The sequence below is a fragment of the Lepeophtheirus salmonis genome, chromosome 11 (genome assembly GCF_016086655.4).
Source record: "Lepeophtheirus salmonis chromosome 11, UVic_Lsal_1.4, whole genome shotgun sequence".
NCBI lineage: Eukaryota > Metazoa > Arthropoda > Copepoda > Siphonostomatoida > Caligidae > Lepeophtheirus > Lepeophtheirus salmonis.
The window spans coordinates 8,542,688-8,561,313 of record NC_052141.2 but is presented as its reverse complement, the minus strand read 5'-3'; the positions used below and the strand labels follow the sequence as shown (position 1 = coordinate 8,561,313).

At 31.5% G+C, this 18,626-nt stretch overlaps 1 protein-coding gene across 2 annotated transcripts in view; it reads right to left on the bottom strand.

Annotated features, from left to right (window-relative positions):
* LOC121126195 (uncharacterized) overlaps positions 1 to 17,912 on the bottom strand; it is a 123,659-nt gene extending 105,747 nt beyond the window's left edge. For both annotated transcript variants that reach the window (XR_011782193.1, XM_071891702.1), the window contains exon 1: positions 17,237 to 17,912. The gene's annotated coding sequence lies outside the window, so the exon portion shown is untranslated. The remainder of the gene's footprint in view (positions 1 to 17,236) is intronic.
* Between the last annotated feature and the right edge of the window lie 714 nt (positions 17,913 to 18,626).

Genomic DNA, 18,626 nt, shown 5'->3' with positions numbered 1-18,626 from the left:
GCCAATAGACATTGAAATGGTTGATTTGTAAGTAAAATATAAAAAGACAAATTTAGCAATTGATCACTTTTGCGTAGTTTGGAAATGTTTTCAAAGAAAATTGACGCTTGTAAGGGCGCCACAGAATTTCATTACCAAAATATATTAACCATATTCTATAGAGGTCTATGTATCCTTATTTCTGATTGGAAAATATTGTATTGTATTGGGGTTCTCTCCCTTCAAATCTAAGCTAATCAAATATCCATTTAAATATACCTAGTACATACATTGTTAACTCCTCAGCTAGTTAATTTTTCACGTGGCAAGTAGAAAAATAGACAAGCCTAATTTTAACAACCGTCGATTATTGTTAATTAGCCCTTTCTATTTAAATATAACCATATATGTGTACCGTCAACAAAAAAGCAAACTGGTATTATGTTTCTTGAAATTAATTGTCTATTACTTTTGTATTCTGATACGACGAATAAATCTACTATTTCTATAGATCAAATTATGTAATGAGGATGTGCTGCAAATTGTGCTTTAATAACCGAAAATTGATCGCCTGAACAACATAGTGATAACTTAAATTATTTTATTAGAAAAGTATAAAGTGTGACCATGTGTGTTTGTGATCATGAATGAGGAAGTAAGTGTCTGAGGATTTGTTGGGGAGTTATCCTGTATATCCATAATATAAATTTATACTATTAGAGAAAAAAAGTTCTGTACATTGGTGCAAAATTACTCCGAGTAACGCCGATTACAACCACTCGTTAAATAATAATGATAGTATTTTTACAAAATCAAATAAAAACACCACATAGATTAACAGCTACAAAAAATATTTGCACAGGGAAGAAGGCTTATAATTTACAACTATATCATCTTACTGCCTCACTATTCAACAATCTTGAATGCACAGGAATGTATATTAATGCAATAATAAAATATTGATATGAGAAATGCCCAGTTGTTCATTAAGTCTTGTTACATATTTGTAATTTTGGCGAATGGATGAGTGATTATAACCAAATTAGGCAATCCAACAAATCTAGACTGTATTTTTTTTATTTTTTTTTTTGCATTAGGAAAAGAATATTTCCAAAATGGTAGAAGTGATAATTTTATTTTCAAACACTCTAATGATTACAGGTGCATAATGCATGCCCTAGAAAGAGGGAGTGGCTTTTTCTAGTAGGTAATCTGAAAAGGGATGTTTATAGCTGTTCTAATTATTATTTCATTTTTAAAGTGGGGATATCTAAGTTTAAAGTAATAAATAGTGCGTGTGCTCAAAAATGCCGGCAAGTAACAATGAGGGTTTGCTCCTTGGGAGTTATAAGTCCTAGATGTACTCGGAGTAAAATTGAGGATCAACATCCGAGTAATTCTAGTCTATATACTATACACGTCCATTGTTTCCCTTTCTCTCACGACTCCTTGCAGATGATCGAATTAAAATTCATGACAGCTCAGCTGCTCACCTCCAAAACCTTCTTCAAATTATCAGGGTGTCCACGTTAATTTTCTTTTTCTATTATTTTTACATACCCGCGGAACATATATTATATATAATGATAATAAACCGTGTGTACTTTTTGGCTGGCCCGATTTTTGGGAATAAGTAATTTGAAGAATTAATTTTATTTCCCTCAGCTATTGTCATTATTATTTGACTCCTGATTGGTCAATTCTATTCCTTCTACGTTCAGATATATTCTAAACCTAATTGAACATTTGTGTCTACTCATAATAGACAAAGAGTAACTCTGAGGATCTGTTGTGTAGTTATAATTGAAATTCCTTGTTAGACTCGGAGTAGAATTGGTGATCAAAATCAGAGTTATTCTGGTCAATGCCCTTGTTTATTTCCTTCTCCCCCCTCTTTTCTTGTCACAGCTGATTGTAGATGATCTAAAGAAACGTCATCACATCCAATCTGCTCTCTTCCAATAGATTCTTCCCATTCTCATGTTGTTTTTTGTTTTCTTTTTCTTAGAGGTCCAAAATATGAACGACTTTAATTACTAATTATACATACAAAAATACATCTGAATATAGGAGAGTGAGTCATTATAAGATATAGCCAGTTGTAAAAAAAAGAAAAGATCGTGGATCTTCTCAAACAGGATGCACCAAAAATCCTTTTTTTAGTTCCATCTTCCCAACGGTCTGTAAGCTATGATTAACTAATGTGTTTTTCATTACATATAGTCCTTGGGACTCTCAGTCGTTTTTGAAAAATGTCATGGGTGTATTATCCAAATATGATTTATATTAACAGAATTGCACATATCTTGCAAAAACTATCCCTCTTTCCATTACAACGCAATATCAAACGAACATATTTTTTATTTATAGTAATTATTATATTATACTGTGAAAGAAATAAGTTTTTGAAAAAGTTTGGACTTGGTAATCTAATGCGTGCAAAATTTATATTAAATGATAGTATTTAATAACAGTGTGAAAACGTTCCTACTTTTAGTGATATAGTTAGTCTTATTGATGAATCCTTTAGATGAATAATGCCATCATGTGTGAAACAATTATTCCTCATTGTGTTTACTTATCCTAGCATGTTTAACAATGTCATCAAAGGGAGTGGAATAGTTGTATCTTAAGCCCCCAAAGTTTTGTTTCAATCTTATAAATCCTACAAAGTAGTGAAATAATTTATGTGCGTGTGTGATGTACGTTCCGTTTAGAAAAACATTGATGAAAATGTATTTATTTCAAAAAATGAGACAAATACGGACTTTAGACATAAAATAAAAGTTGTTCGAAATTTTGATTTACGTATGTAACATGAAGCTTAATTCTGAATAGAACAAATTCCTGGGCTCTTTAGGGCAAGTTTAATTTTTAGCTAATAAGTTGATTTTTTTTTAATAAAACATGATCGATTCCCCGTGTATGAATTTTTTTTTTACACATATGAGTTGTTGATTCAAAAATGCAGAAACAATCAAAACAGAAAAAAACGAATTATTGCATAATCAGAAAAAAGAAGAAGAGATATTAAATACAAATTAAAAAACGGGAATTAGGAAGATAATGATGGAGTTAATTTTAGTATCTATCTTCAATCTTTATTTTGGTCGAACAAGGAATATGGCAAGTTAGCAATGGCAACGACAATAAATAAATCACAGAGTAAAACATTTGCAAAATATATTTAAATTTGCCGCAGTCATTATTTTCACAAATTCAATTATATTTTGCATTTCAATGAGTGTCAAAAGGGATTGCAAAATTGATTATATTATTATCAAATGGACAGAAAACAATAAAAAAATTGTTTACCAGGAGGTTTTACAGTAGAAATTTCCCAATTATATAATAATAGTTAATAATAAATTGTAAGACCTTAGAATTTTAACAAAAATAAGCTAAATATTAATAAAATCGGATTCATTTTTCATCGGCTAAGAAAATTAAATTAAGGCATTTTTAGCAGTAGACATCCCATTACATAAACTGGATAACAAAGTTATAAAAATTTGCAGAAGAAATTTTTTCAAAAATCTTAGTTTGTCGTTATAATATTGCAAAATTTATGAATAAATTATCTTAAATATAAAACAATACCGATTACTTGAAATGATTCTTGTAAAACTGTATTTTTTTTTAAATTTTAAAAGCCCTATTTGGTATTTTGGTTACTCATTTTTCGAAATTATAAGGTTCTTTTTTTGCTTATTTTGGCTACAAAAATTGCACCAAAATCCTAAGTCTACTAATCACACAATATTAATCGGGTTAAATAAAGTAACCCCCAAAATCTCATCAAGGCAACCCCCAAAATAATTTTTACAATTGGCTCATGAAACCTAGTTCTGTTATTATGAATTTAAAGAAATAAAAAAAATGTGGTGTAAACTTTTAATATTATACAAACATATATGCATTAAAAAAATATGTGTCTAGATAACATAAGTTAATTTTTTATTTTTGTAAAAAAATTGGCAAATCTAAATTCGCGAAGAAAATTGAAAAAATAAATAAATTGTACTAATTTAGCAAAAGAGTAGTGTACTTATTGACATTGTAGCAATATTTTTTTGTTTTTTTTAAGAATAAAATATTTATAGAGAATAATGTCGTCGAATACAATAATTATCGATAACTGGTTAATTTTTGAAAATATTGAAAAAATTATTTAACAAAATGTTCCGGAAATTGTAAATACTAATATTGTAAGAAAAAGTCAAAGATACTATCTACAAAATGTATAGCTTTGTGGCATTTCATCTAAATGAAAATAAACAGAGGAAAAAAATCAAAAATTATTCAGAAAATTGCAGATATTTCAGTTAAGAATTCATTTTTATGTGTTAAATATATATACTAAGGAAGCCCTAGATAATTTTCTCCAAACTTTATTTTATTTAAAAATCCAGTATTTCAATAGAAGTTCATTTTTGCAATAATTTTTTATTTTACAATTTTCCCCCATTTCTTTTTGTCCCAATAACTTTTTTGATTTTGAATAAATTTAGAAAACGTAGTTGTTCATATAGTTGTTTTTGAGACGCCAATCATTTTGTGATTTAAAACTCAACCCCCTAACTAGTCTTCTTGATTTGCAAAAAACAGTTTTTCCGCTACGGGTATGCCATAAGGCCCCTCTTATATGACCCCCCGAAAATTGGCACTCCCTGGGTTAACTTTTCCAGGTTCAAAAGAGACACGTTCCCATTCAAAATTTTAGACTCCTAGGTCTAATAGGTTGAGCACCTATAAAGGACACAAACTGTATTTATATTTAAAGGCTATATTATAGTACGTGTGAGGACAAGTAAAATAAATCAATATATTCTGAATGTAAAGAGTTTGATAATGTATTTATTTGTATACGACCTTTTATAGTAATTCTTTTTATATATATACAGTAACTTAAAATCCTCTCATCTTAATGATGAAAGGGCTTAATTAATAATGAAAAACAAAGGGAACTCGTTTGCTACAATATAACGGTGATAATCATTTTTAGGTCTAATATATATCTATATAAAAGCTATCGATGCCCCTGATCTTAAGATTCAAATAATAGTTTCTATAATAAGGACGATTTGGTATCATTTGTGACGCATCAAATCATCATCTATTATTCTTCCTACTCATCCTCATTAGAGGATTGAATAAGGGAAATTGGTCAGGATTTGGGTTTTCAAACGTGTAACAACCATTTCCAGAATTTTGGAGCAGGATATTTAGGTATTATTATTGGATTGAATTTTGGGCTTTCTAGCTTCTGAGTGAACAAGGCTTGTAGTACCTTAGGCTTAGCAAAACTCAGATTGATTATACCAATAATCTTACTCCACCTGAATTTGTGGTACAGATTTATGATTTTAGATATACTGTTGCTCAATTATGATAGACTGCCAACGGAATCCATCTGTCTCCTCTATGGGTTTTTATCATTGAGCTAGAGGCTTGAGACACACAAACATCATTTGGACTAGGTATATATTTATAATTAAGAATATATTATCCTTCTTTGGACTTCCTAATGTATCTAGTTGCCAATGTGACCAAAGGGAGGGAAATAAACGTAACTTGGAGGTTAAAATAAGAGTACCCATAACGGGGATGATTAAATATCACTTGTGGGGGATCAAATTATCGTCTTTCATCGTTTCTTCTTATCATCATTCGAAGATGAAATGAGTGGGTTGAGAAAGCATTCGGATATTTGAGCATGTAACTCTTTTCATTATTTGGGAACAGGAGCCAAGGGCATCTGCAGGGGGTGGCTAGAGAGGTTGTAGCCCCCCCCCCTCCCAAACAAAAAAAGGAGATTTTGGTTTTTACTAAAATATGTAATTTATTATTACAATTTTTGGAAAAAGTTGTAATATATGAAATAATGGATTTTTGAAAAAAAAATCCTAAGAAATTGAACATTTAAATTTTTTTGTAAGAAAAATGGTTTTTGTACATCTGTGGAATTTTGATTTTTTTGGCCTAAAAAATAATTTTTATGGAATAACTATGGGTATTTGGAAAAATTTCGCAAATAATGGCATTTGTTTGTGAATAGCTATGGATTTTTGATTTTTTTTGTCCAAAAGACTGAATTTTTTGAAAATAACTATGGATATTTGAAAAAATTCGACAAATTTTTTTTTTTTAAATAGCTATGGATTTTTGATTTTTTTTTTTTTGAAAATATGTAATATTTCAAATTTTTTTCCAAAAAAAGTAATTTTTCCATTTTTTTCCCAAAAAAAAAATATTTTTTAATTTTTTTCCAAAAAATTTCAAAAACCGTACTCACTGAAAATATAATCCAGTGGACGCTCCTGGGAACAGTTTCCCTTTCTGTATTCAAACATTAGCGATTATATATTATTATTATCTTGGGTTTCGGTTTTTCAAGCTTAAGAATAATAATTCTTTCAAAGTTGAGAGTTTGAAACCCACCTTGTCTACATCACTACTGTCGTATAACTTTAATTCCTGTCTTGAAACCAGCTATCACGATGCACATGTCACGAATTATAAAAATATCCATGAAGTGACCGATTTAAAACAAATTAGCATTATCGCAATATTTTTGCACTTTAATAATAAAAAGATATCCACTGATTATTGACCTATATTATAGTAACTTATTGTTTTATTTCTAAATTTAGGATATATATGCATAGTGTAGTGCGTTAACATCAAAACATTCTCGAACAAAAATTAAGAAATACAGAAACTCCCAATTTTTTGATTGACATATTTGAGTCAATTATACACTTATTATTCAAATTACTTGTATGAGGTAAGTTATTTAAGAATTGTAGCTAAGCTTAAAATACTTATTTGATTTAAGAGACTAATATTAGGCCAACCGTTATTATTAACTCATCTCTATTATGGTAAATTTGAGCGGTGAAGGGTGATTTTTTACAATGTTCAGATGAAAAATATTGTAGAACACATAATTATCTGTCGATTGTTTAGAAAAACATTGTCATAGTCGCCACCATGGGTACAAGTTACAGGAAGAAGAATGAGAAAACAGCACTCCTCCGTGCAGGATTGTCCGAGAATGCCTTCTGAGAGCAGACTGGGGCATTGAGGAATACGATTTACAATGTAACCATGCGGTTGAAGGTCGGGAAGGGGCCCCAAACACTGTCCAGGAGCAAGCAAAAACCCTCCATGTCCGTCAACTACCTGAAGTTGGCCTTCAGGAATAAGCTGAACACCTGTCCAGGAAGATAAACGAGTCTCTATCAGTGGTATCCAAGGCTCTAAAAAAGACTGGAGAGACTCTTTGCTTGTATTCCGTGGTCTCTATTAACAGAACTGTAGAGAATAGTCCATTCGAAGCGTGCAAAAAAATCCTGAACCATCTCATGGGACCCAATGGACTCATTGTGATCTTGTCTGATGAGAAAACATTTACTCTTGTCTCAGTCTTCGACAGGCAGAATGATCAAGTAGTGATATAGGGTATATTGTAGAGGAGCACCTATTTTTTTTTTCCACCAGCAAACACCCAGCTTCATTGATGACGTTAGGACTGGTTGCATCCCAGAAGAGGGCTGTGAATTCTGTGTTGTTCCTTTTAGGACACAGGCAGAAGGCTGATGAGTACGTCAAAATTATGTACACCAAAGTTCCCTCATTCGCAACAATATGGTTCCTTTCTAATAATATATATCAATTTATGTTACTTTGATTTACTTAATCCATTTTAGACACTCTAAGTGCAATTTGTGACGCAGTCAAGGGGTTAATATGAATAACTTATGACGATTTGTCATTGAAAAATACAAATGACATAAAAACAAAAACTATTCTTTCTTGCTTTTGTGTTGACAAACCATATATTTTACAGAAATAACTACTCTATATAACAGTATATTAATCTCAAGTATATATCAACGACAATATCTTGGTCCCTCAATCTAAAAACAATCTAGAATACAAAATTAATATTTTTCAAACTGGCAGGGTTACCAGCTGTTTTTTTTGTTTTTTTTTAAATACCCAAAATCCACTCACAATTTTCATCAATCATTATTATTCGTGTAACCATGTTGTGTACAAGTTGCCACGTGTAGAATTTGTGTAACCCAAATTGTAATTTGTACAAAATCAAACCTTGTACACAATATTTGTAATGTAATAAACATATTTGAGAAAATAATGGTCATTCAATTTAACTTTTTTGAATGTGTGGAGAGTTTTGCTACTTTATAAAGCCTTTGTTTAATTTCAAAGTATTATATTACCCCAATATGGCCTCTTGCAAATAAAATATATCAATTTCAATACAGGTTTAATAAGAAGAGTTTGTTGGTTTAAATTGACGATAATTTGTGGACGAAAACAGATATAATCCACACTCAATTATGATGAAATTAATTGTATCTTGCTGATGGGGTAACGAGTCACAAATACTTTATTCCCATATTAAAAATTATCAAGAGTACAGTTAAATTAACTGTACTCTTAAATTTTTAAACGCTACTAGCACGAACACACTATCTTAAAGAGGACCAATGAAAAAATTAAAATATTTTATTGATATTTAGCTCATTTATGATAAAATTCTAACTTGAAACGATTTACTATAGACTATAATTATATAATAGGTAAATTTAGTATCGTAAAACGTTCTTGTACACACCATTTTTTGTTATTTTTGTTCATTTGATGTATATATAATCAAACCTGCACCCACTTTTGACACTCTTGAAAATGCAACATATAATTAATTGACCATGTGAGACTTTGGTAAATATAAAACAATTTTTCAAATGTTTGACCCTCTAATTATTTATTTTCATTGCCATTGCTAACTTGCCATGTTCCTTCTTTAATCATAATGAAGATTGAAGATACATACTAAAATTAACTCGGTCATCCTCTTCCTAATTCACTTTTTAATTTGTATTGAATATACGTTCTCCCGGTTTCTGTTGTACAATAACTTGTTTTATGGATTTTTACTTTTTACGTGCATTTTCGAATCTACGACCCACACATTTAAAGAACTTTGAGACACGGGGATTCGATCTTTTTTTATGAAAAAAGATCAACTCATATGGAAAAATAAAACATGCCTTCTAGAGCCCATGGAATCAGTATTAAACATTGCCTTACATGCGTAACTAAAAATTATAAACAACTGTTATGTTTAAAGTCTGTTTTTATCTCCGTTTTTGAAATAAATACATTTTTATCATTATTTTTCTAAGTACATCACACACACAAAAAATTATTTTAATACTACAGGTGTGCGCGCCTAAAACTGAAAACTCCTTTAAATCTTAGGCGTTTTTACTTGTCTACAGGCTTGAGGGCTTGACGAGGGGTTTTCTTGTAGACCTTAAGACCAATATCTTTCTTAACTATCCGGTCCATGGTCCTTCTGCTGACGTTGAACTCCCTGGAGAGGCCGCTGACGGTGACCTTGCCTCTCTTGTCCTCGACATACTTTTTCACGGCAGCAACCATTTTGTCCGACCTTCGAGGCCTTTACTTAGATCTTGTGGTCGGCTCAGGAGTCCCTTTGGCTACCACGCTGTAAACGGTGGTGCGGCTGCAGTTCATAACCTTGACAATTTCAGTGGGAGTTTTTGCCCGCACGGCAAATTCCAAAATTGCGACTCGACGTCTCTCCATATTATCGACTGTTGTTTCACTGTTGCTATTTAGATTTTGCGGGAGTCTTGTTTAAAACTAGTCAAGACCCTTGCCTCGAAATATAAGTCGGTTTCAACTGAATAAAATCACAAATATGTGCATGGCGTAAAATTTAAAGGAGTGTTCAGTTTTAAACGTGCACACCTGTATGTAGGATTAAGGGTTAATAGTAGAATGTATCAACAGCTTATTAAAAAAAGTATATATTTTAATCATAGACATAGTTAGCGTTCATATCATTGGGCTGTATGAGTCCATTATTTTGCTGAAAATACTTATATTCTTCCGGATATGGCTCTTTTCAAACATATAGTCTACCAATTTCTCATTACTTAAATGTGACAATCAATTTTGCAAACTTTAGGAATACAATTTGCGACACACTCAAACGATTAATAATAATCTTTTTTTGATAGAAATTCAGAATACTTCGCATAAGAATACAAATGTAGTTCACGTTCAATTTTATGACAACTCGTTACAGCTTGTTTTTTTATGTTGACTGCATGAAGCATGCATCATCAGTTCACAAAACTCATCCAATATTATTGAGTCATTTATATTTTACTGTGAGTAAGGTTTTTCCAGTTCCCTGCCATGTTCCTATTAATTGAAGATTTGAAAATGGTTGTATTTTAAAAGTGGGTGTATTGATTCTACGAATAGATAAGGTTTCAATGCAGTTACATTATAAGAAATGCAAAAAAGTATATATATATATAGACAGAAAAAGGCTTTGGATGTAATTAAATAAATATATATTGCGTGATGCTTAAAAATGAATCAATTAATCAAACAAACAAAAAAAAAAACGTAACACAACACATATCCAAAATAAACCACTTTAATAAAAACGAGTGTATTTGGTAAACGTTTGACTAAACAAATTTGACTTTTACCCTAATAATACGATTAGGACTAATCTTATTAAATCCTTAAAATATGTTTAAACAATCAAGCGATTAATAATGAATCTTCCATATGACAAACTATTAAGAATGAGTTTAAAAAACAAAACTTCTTGACGAAAGGGAATAGTTACAACTTGCTCACAGTCCATCCGTCATATTGTTCGGAATGCCGCCGGATGCTCCCCTTCTGAGATAAGACTAATGGACTAGCTCGCTCAGAATCTCAAAGGATAGGCGTTTTCTCAAGTTCTTAAGAAAGTGTATTATTGATTCCCAAGTCAAAGCCAGAAGAAAGTGTGAGGAGATGAGTGCCGTTCTCCAAGCCATGATTAATCAAACTAAATAATATTCATGCAAAACATTGCAATTCTTATTTACTAATAAAAGAAAATCCTTTAAATGAAACAAGTTAGTTATTAATTTTTAGCGATTGGACGATTAATCGGAATCGGAAAATCGGGTGTTTTTTCTTGAATCAGAATTGGGATCAGCATCGAGAAAATAATGTTTAATTTGCAATTCCTATTCTTATTAATTACTTTAATTTAACTATCCATTATTTTTCCAGGTTATGAAGAATATAGCCCCCTCAAAAATTAAGAAAATTTCGATATTAACTACAAAATTTAATATTTAAATAAAATCCTTGAAATTTAATAAAATTATTTGCCGAAAAATATAAATTTCAGTAAATAACTATGTTTTTTTGAAATTTTTTCCCAAAAAATTTTATTATAAAACTTTTTTATTTTCAAATTTCATTTTCGATATATTATTTTTTTTTTTTTTTTGAGAACAGTTGCAAATTTTTGAATTTTTTTTTTTTCTTTTTTTGAGAATAGCCATGGCCTATAAAAACCAAGCCACCCCCACTCCCCAAAATATAATCCTGTGGACGCTCCTTGTAGCCAAATGTTATTTTTTAAATATTATTTAAAATATTAAAGAATCGGCATTGGTTATTTTTACTAAAATCGTATCAAAATCAGGATTTTTTTTTAAATCGTCCAATCACTATTAATAATACCAATAATAAACATGGTTGTTTAAGCCCACAAATTAGCCGACATCTACATTGTTGACATTAGATGAAAACGATCTATATATTCTTTGTAACGTCTGGCACGTCTCGTCAGTTGATAGGATGCATAAGTATGACAGCAAAGCTCGCAGGATTTGAAATGATAATTATGATTGAAAAAATTATGAAATGTGACAAATCCATGCTCAAAACAAAATCTATAAAGGATCGTTAAGGTAAATCTGGACAACATTTAACCACATCCTGATCAATAAGGAAGGAAATATACGTTTGAAATTTCATTTACAAGTTCCAATAGTACAAAGGAAAAAAATTGTCAAACATCTTCGCCAATCATTCGCTCGATACGAGCACTGAAGGATTTGCAGGCATTGGCCATGTCTGGAAGGGAGACATTATTCCACTAGTTGATGATATTGTTGATATCGGGGTAGTTGGTCTGGTGTTTCCCAAAAGGGTACCTTCTCTTCTTTCTACAAGTGCTCGGTTTCACAGCCCTATCGAGAGGGGCCGAGTCCTGTTGAAACAGGAACTCGTAACCATTGGCCTTATCTCTCGCCCAAAGTATCACTTGGTCAAACAGGATTTCATAGTACCTATCGGTTCCTACCTTCTCTTTTGGCTGAAAGGAGATGGAGGGCATGACACTACCGTTGCTCCTAATGCCCCAAATGGTCATGATGGTGGTCAAAAACTTGGTTTTAAAGACGTGGTGACATTAGCTCTCTCTATGGCCAATAATTTGTCGTTCTGTATTTTGTTGGATCTGTGGACAGGCCATTGTTTCTCATCCGAATAAAAGATGATTTGGTTATAATGGGACTTCAAATGGTTCAGCCATTGTCTTACGAAGGAAGCCCAGGTGGCCATTATTTTGTTTGTAAGGATGGCTTCATCCTCAGGGAGTGTTCATGGCCGTGGAGACTGTTGCACAGCTTACTTGGCGCTTTTTGGCATGCACGTTAATCAAAGTCCCAGGAGATTCCTTCACAGACCATTTCAGGTTTACAACGAATATAGAAGTTCGTTTTTTATAAATCTGGGACTTGTTAACTTTTCTCTTATATGCCCCCTCTTCGTTGCAGTGGTTGTAGACATTATAGACTATGCTCTTTGGATACTCGAGCATCTTCTTTATAATTTCTACAAAATGAATAAAATAGATAGATGTTTGACTGAGCTCTCTTAATCATTAATGATAGTTTCCACGCGGCGGCAGAAGGCCTACAGAAAAAAACACATTCAAAAGAGTCTTGCAACGGAGGAGATGTGTTTCTTTCATTGCTGGTATTAAAAGTGGCCAATCTACGCTCACAAGGCTCTTTCTACCCACTTTTTTGATAGCTCTATAGACAGTTAAGTGTAAAACCCCGAGATCTCTTGCAACGGTCCACTAGGTTTTGATGGGATTGGACTGGGCTCTTTAAGACCTCAAGGTCCAGTTTGGCCTCTTTGACAGAGTCCTTCTTTCTCTCCAACGCTTTGGACATGCTGACGGCGTAGATGATGGTCTTGGAGACGCAAATGGAAATTTGTGGATCTCATTCCAGAGTCATTTTTCTACGTGTACGTAACCTAGAGATCTCAAGCTTGTTTTGTTTTGAAACTAATTGCTTATGCTTTAATACATCGAAATATGAATTAATTTAAATCACTCAACATTAATTCATTATTGAATTAGCCAAGTGCTCAGGTTTCAATGGACCACACGGTAACTGTTCCTCAAAGAACTATTACAATTTTTGAAACATTGTTAATCCGATGTGAATAAAGTTTGGTATGTCTAATCAACTATTATTGGGAAACTCAAAAACCAATTTTTAGATATGTTATTTAATCCAGCACTTACTTCTAAGCTCATTTTTATCATGAATTTGATGAAAAAAATCGTCAATGATATGCGAGTCTGTCGAATAGCTAAGCAAAAAAAAAATTAGAGTAATTTTACTAACATCATAAATTGCATCATAATTGAAAGAAACGGTATTTTGGGGCCTCAAAGATGAGTTTTTTACTGCATAAAATGAACAAATTTACAACAAATCATTATTAAACTCTGTCAAATGACATTAAGAATAAAAAAAGAATCAACCCCTACGTGAAACACTACTTCATGCCCATTATAAACACTGATATTTGATGTGTATCCGAGTAAAATCAACTGAAAATGACTAGATTTGTCCAATTTTTTTTAAAGAGATTAAGTGCGAGAAAAACAGAATACGTTAGTAAGAAGAAACATCTTAATATTTGGATTGTAATATTTCATTTTTATCTACGATACGACAATAAGATTCTATAACGAGGTAATAACAAATTTTTAATACATATTAGTGTCTGATATATAATAAAACCAGTCGTTAGAGGTATCATTTTTTAATAGAAAGTGCATTTCATTTGTTATTTTTCCTGCATATTATGAAGAAAGGATTTACATTACTCAAAAAACTTAGCCAACATCGACAAGGGAAAACAAGGGGAATTACTATATTGATCAAACATATACTAAAATATAAAACTCATATATCCACAGATATGTTTACCCGTCAATAGTTTAATATACATATGTGTCATTTCAATACAATAAAATATTACTCAGATTATGGGGAGAACATTTTTGTATTTTCGCCCTTTTTTTTTTACTAACTATATCTTGTTCATTATTGGTCACATTGGATCATACTTTAAAATGGTGATAAGATGGGATTGTATACTACAAACGCTTTCACGATACTATTGCGCTTGACCTGTTCAGTCTTGAATTATCGTGCGTAGAGTATTGAGATCATTTTTTACGTGAAGAACGCCTCGAAATCGACCAAGAAAATTTACTATGTATACGGAGTTGATACTTTTTGGCAACAGATGTGACTAGTATTGGTGAATAGGAGACAATGGGACATCATAAAGACATAGCCAGGCTGACTACATCTGTGATGACGCGGGAAAAGCTCTGCAAGCTCGGATGGGATGATCAGAAGTGACTACCACCTGATCCAGTCCTTGGCCAACGCGCTTGGGGATACAAATCAGGCGTAAATAGAGGCATTTGAAAATTGGTTATCTTAGTTTTTTACAAATAAAGAAAAGGGCTTCTACTAGAAGGGCATTATACTGTTGGATTCTCGTGGGCAACAAGTTATCGAACAAAAGAGAGCATATTTGACTTAAATTAAATGATTGTTACACTTCTTCAAAAGCATTTAAATAAAGCAAAAGATGCGGAATTACTTTTTTTTCGCAACCTATTACATATTTGATTACTATATCATTTTTTATAGTTGTTAATTAAAAAGACTAATGATGATGTAATTAGATAAAGCTTAATGAGACACGGAAACTGTATTTTGTACAAATCAATACTTGAACATAGCATATCATATATATGTTACGTCAACATAAAAATGATCTTGAAGAAAAATTAAGAAAATCTCGTTTTCTTTTATTTCTTTATATAGGTATATATTCAGCCCAATATTTCAAAGACATATTTGTGTTAAATATAGGCTTAAAATTTCTGGAATTAATTAATATTTATAAGAATTTAAACCATTGTTTAAATTTTTTATCGGCCCAAAAACAGTACCCTCAACCGTAAAATATGACAATTTCTCAACCTTTCACAGTACCAATCCATTTAGGCAATGTTAAGTGCAATTCACAGCATACCCAAAAGGTTAATAAGAATAATTTGTTCATCGAAATTGACAAAAATCATTTTGGGTTGTATTTGTGTTAACAAGCCACAAATGGGCAATGCATTTTTTATCTCAAATATGATATATTTGATTCAACTATAAGCTTATTATACAAATTTATGGTATAAGTGAAGATACCCCAGAACTTAAACTATAGCTTAGAATCATTATTTGTTTAAAGAGACTTATATTACCTCTAATAGAGTGGCTTTCAATTGATATATGTTAATTTCTCGTTCTTTCATTGTACAATCAATTTAGGGTAATTTTACACTTTCTCTCCTAATTTTATACATCTTGTCAAAATTAAAAATGAATATTTGTTTGTTTGTTGACAGGATATTTTTGAAAAGTCCGTGCAAAGTCCGAGAGATGGCACTACAGGCGCGTATTAAGGTTATATTTAGTTTGTAGTGCCTTTTAGAATAACACACACCAACTTTCAGCCATATCAGTGTATTTTCTTCTGTTTGGCATTCGTTTGAAACGAAGAAGGGGAGTTATTTTCCAAAAATGGGCGAAGAAACATTGATTAATGAAAGGTAAAACGACTCAAGTGCATTATTGCAAAGGAAACTTACTTTTTTGTGGGACAATTGTGAGAGTTTTTCTTGCAGCTTGGATTTCAAAGGGGCCAATAACGATGAATAATATGCACCTGTAATAGTTTTATGCTTTTTCAGATAGTCAATAAGGATTATTCCTTGGGAATCCATAAGAAATTTGTCATAATCTTTCCGTCCAATTACTCGATTCAAACAAATGCCAAACAGAAAGAAATAAACTGATCTGGCTGAAAATTGGCGAGTGCTCTTCCAAAAGAGGCTACTAACTAAACGTAAACTCGATACGTACCAGTATTTCCCTGTCTCGGACTTTGAATGGTCTTTTCTAACGTCCCTTGTCTATAAAAGATTTTGATTCGAAACATTTTTTTATTTTTAAATAACTTGTAATTCCATAGGAGATCGCCAAGAGAGAATGGATTAAGTGAAATTTGCAACGCACTCAGATAATTAATCATAAAAATTAGTTAGATAAAAATGGACGACGATAATTCGTGAAGGAATACAAATGTTATACACACTCAAGTTTGAGAAAAAACCATTCCAGCTTGCTTTTGTGGTGACAGACTACTAATGTACTAATGTCTTTTTACTTCATAAATATATACAGCTCCAAATTCCTTATACATATTAGAGCCAATTATCTGTTTATTGTTGAAGTTTATGATATGAGTGAAGATCGTATAGAATCTTTATTTAATTTAAGAGACTAATATTTACGCCAATATGACTCATTTCTAAAAAGCCATCTTAATTTATCATTCTTTCATTGTGACTATCAATTTAGAGTAGTTTATTTGTAGATGTATAATAAAAATTATCTATAGTTTAGGTATATAAAAACTTTTCCTTTTAATTACATAATCTCTATGAATTTCGGCTTCTTTTAATATGACGATCAATTTAGGCTACTAAAAGTGCAATTGACGGCCCACTCAAAGGGTTGATAAGAATCATATGTTCATAGAAAAGACGGATAATTCGCCAAGAATACAAATGTAATCCACATTTTTGATAAAAATTATTCTAACTTGCTTTTGTACTGACGGGCAAGTTCAATAATTATTTTTTATATTGTTTTTTAATTAAATCAAACACGGAAAATTACCAAAATCCTTAAAATAATCTCCCATTTTTTGACAATAGAGCAAACAATTAGCATGAAAAGCTTTGACTTCATAATGGCTTCATGCCAAAATGAATGCCCCTATTTTTTACACATCATTAAAGTGCATATTTTTTGACAGGGCTTACTTTGAGTCAGGATTTCTCTCTCTTTAGAGTCAAGATATGAAAAAAATGACACACAATAAAATACTAATTAACATTTGTGCAATTTTCATAATACTTATTCAAATATAAAATTCTGCTTACCTTATTTTATTTTATAAAAAAAATTATTTATAAAAAAGTCATAAATAATATGTGAGTTTTGAAGAATTTTTATGCGGTGGATGTCTACTGTTTTTTGGTTTTTTTTCTTAGATGATGTCATAAACAAAGTGTTGAGTAGAGAATAAGTCCCACAAAATCATTTTTGAATGAACATTTTTTTTTATTATAAAATAATTGGATGAGTTTATTAATTATACTATTCAACACAAACTAACGGATGAACGATTATTTTACAATATTTGAACAAGAATAGTGTTATGGCTAGAACCAGTGGAAGGGACAAATCTAGGGGGAAATACGAGACTCTTATTTGAATCATTCTTCTTCTCTTCGACTATTACATATTGATGATTTTTCATAATTTGTAATTCTTTTTATTTTCTGGGAAGTTTTTCCTTTTCTTTTTAACTTTTCCTTTTCCCCCCACCTCTCCTGCTCACTTCTTCTTTTCTTCTGTGATGTTACACACTCACTCAGACACACACACTAAACTATTGTTACAATATAATATTTGAGTTCTACAACTACTGCTAAATATATTATCACGCTATTTTCAACACACGCTTCCGAAATTTTATTTCTATTATTCTTTAGGAGTGATGCAGGAAGCTGTAAGAAATGGAATGAGTACTTCTTCTACTGTTGTCTCTGCCGGGACGTAAGAATCGCATTCAACTTGGTAAGAATCTTAAAAGCTTCTCTCCTCCGCTTATAGTTGTAGTTGTTTTTTTCTTACTCTTTGAATGCCGTCGTCACTATTTATCCCTCCCTACTCAAAGAAGTAGAATCTATTTACTATTTTATCTTTATAGAGAAAGTATAATGACATTTTGACGAAAATCTTATTCCATTTAAAAAAAAAAAAAAAATTATAGCATTGTGACTAAAGATCACGGCGTTACATACACGTACAAAATGGCGATGGCTTCGGGTACATGAACTTTTACGGATTATCAAAATGATCTGAGGGATTTTTTTGCCGGATCTTAAAATATTATAGTATTGCTTATGACGTCATACATATATAGTATAATTTTCGACCTACCGAAAAAATTGTCAAGCATAAAAAAAAATTCTTCCTTTTTTGGAGGGGGATTATAGCCTTTCCAGCTCTCCCCCAGAGACGCCCGTGCTGATATACTTCATATAGAAAAGGTTTTGTTGATCAGTTCGCAGTGTAGCGATCTCCGAAACATCCCATACGCCCTTCCCCCTCATTCATTCAATTTCTTTAAGTCAAATCTGTGCCCCCCTTTGTCAACTGGATGTCATAAATATATAACCCCTTCTATTATTTTTGTAATTTATTTAATTGCTGGTGTCAAAAGTGCCCTCTAAACCCCTCATCCGACTCTTTCTATCCCCTTTT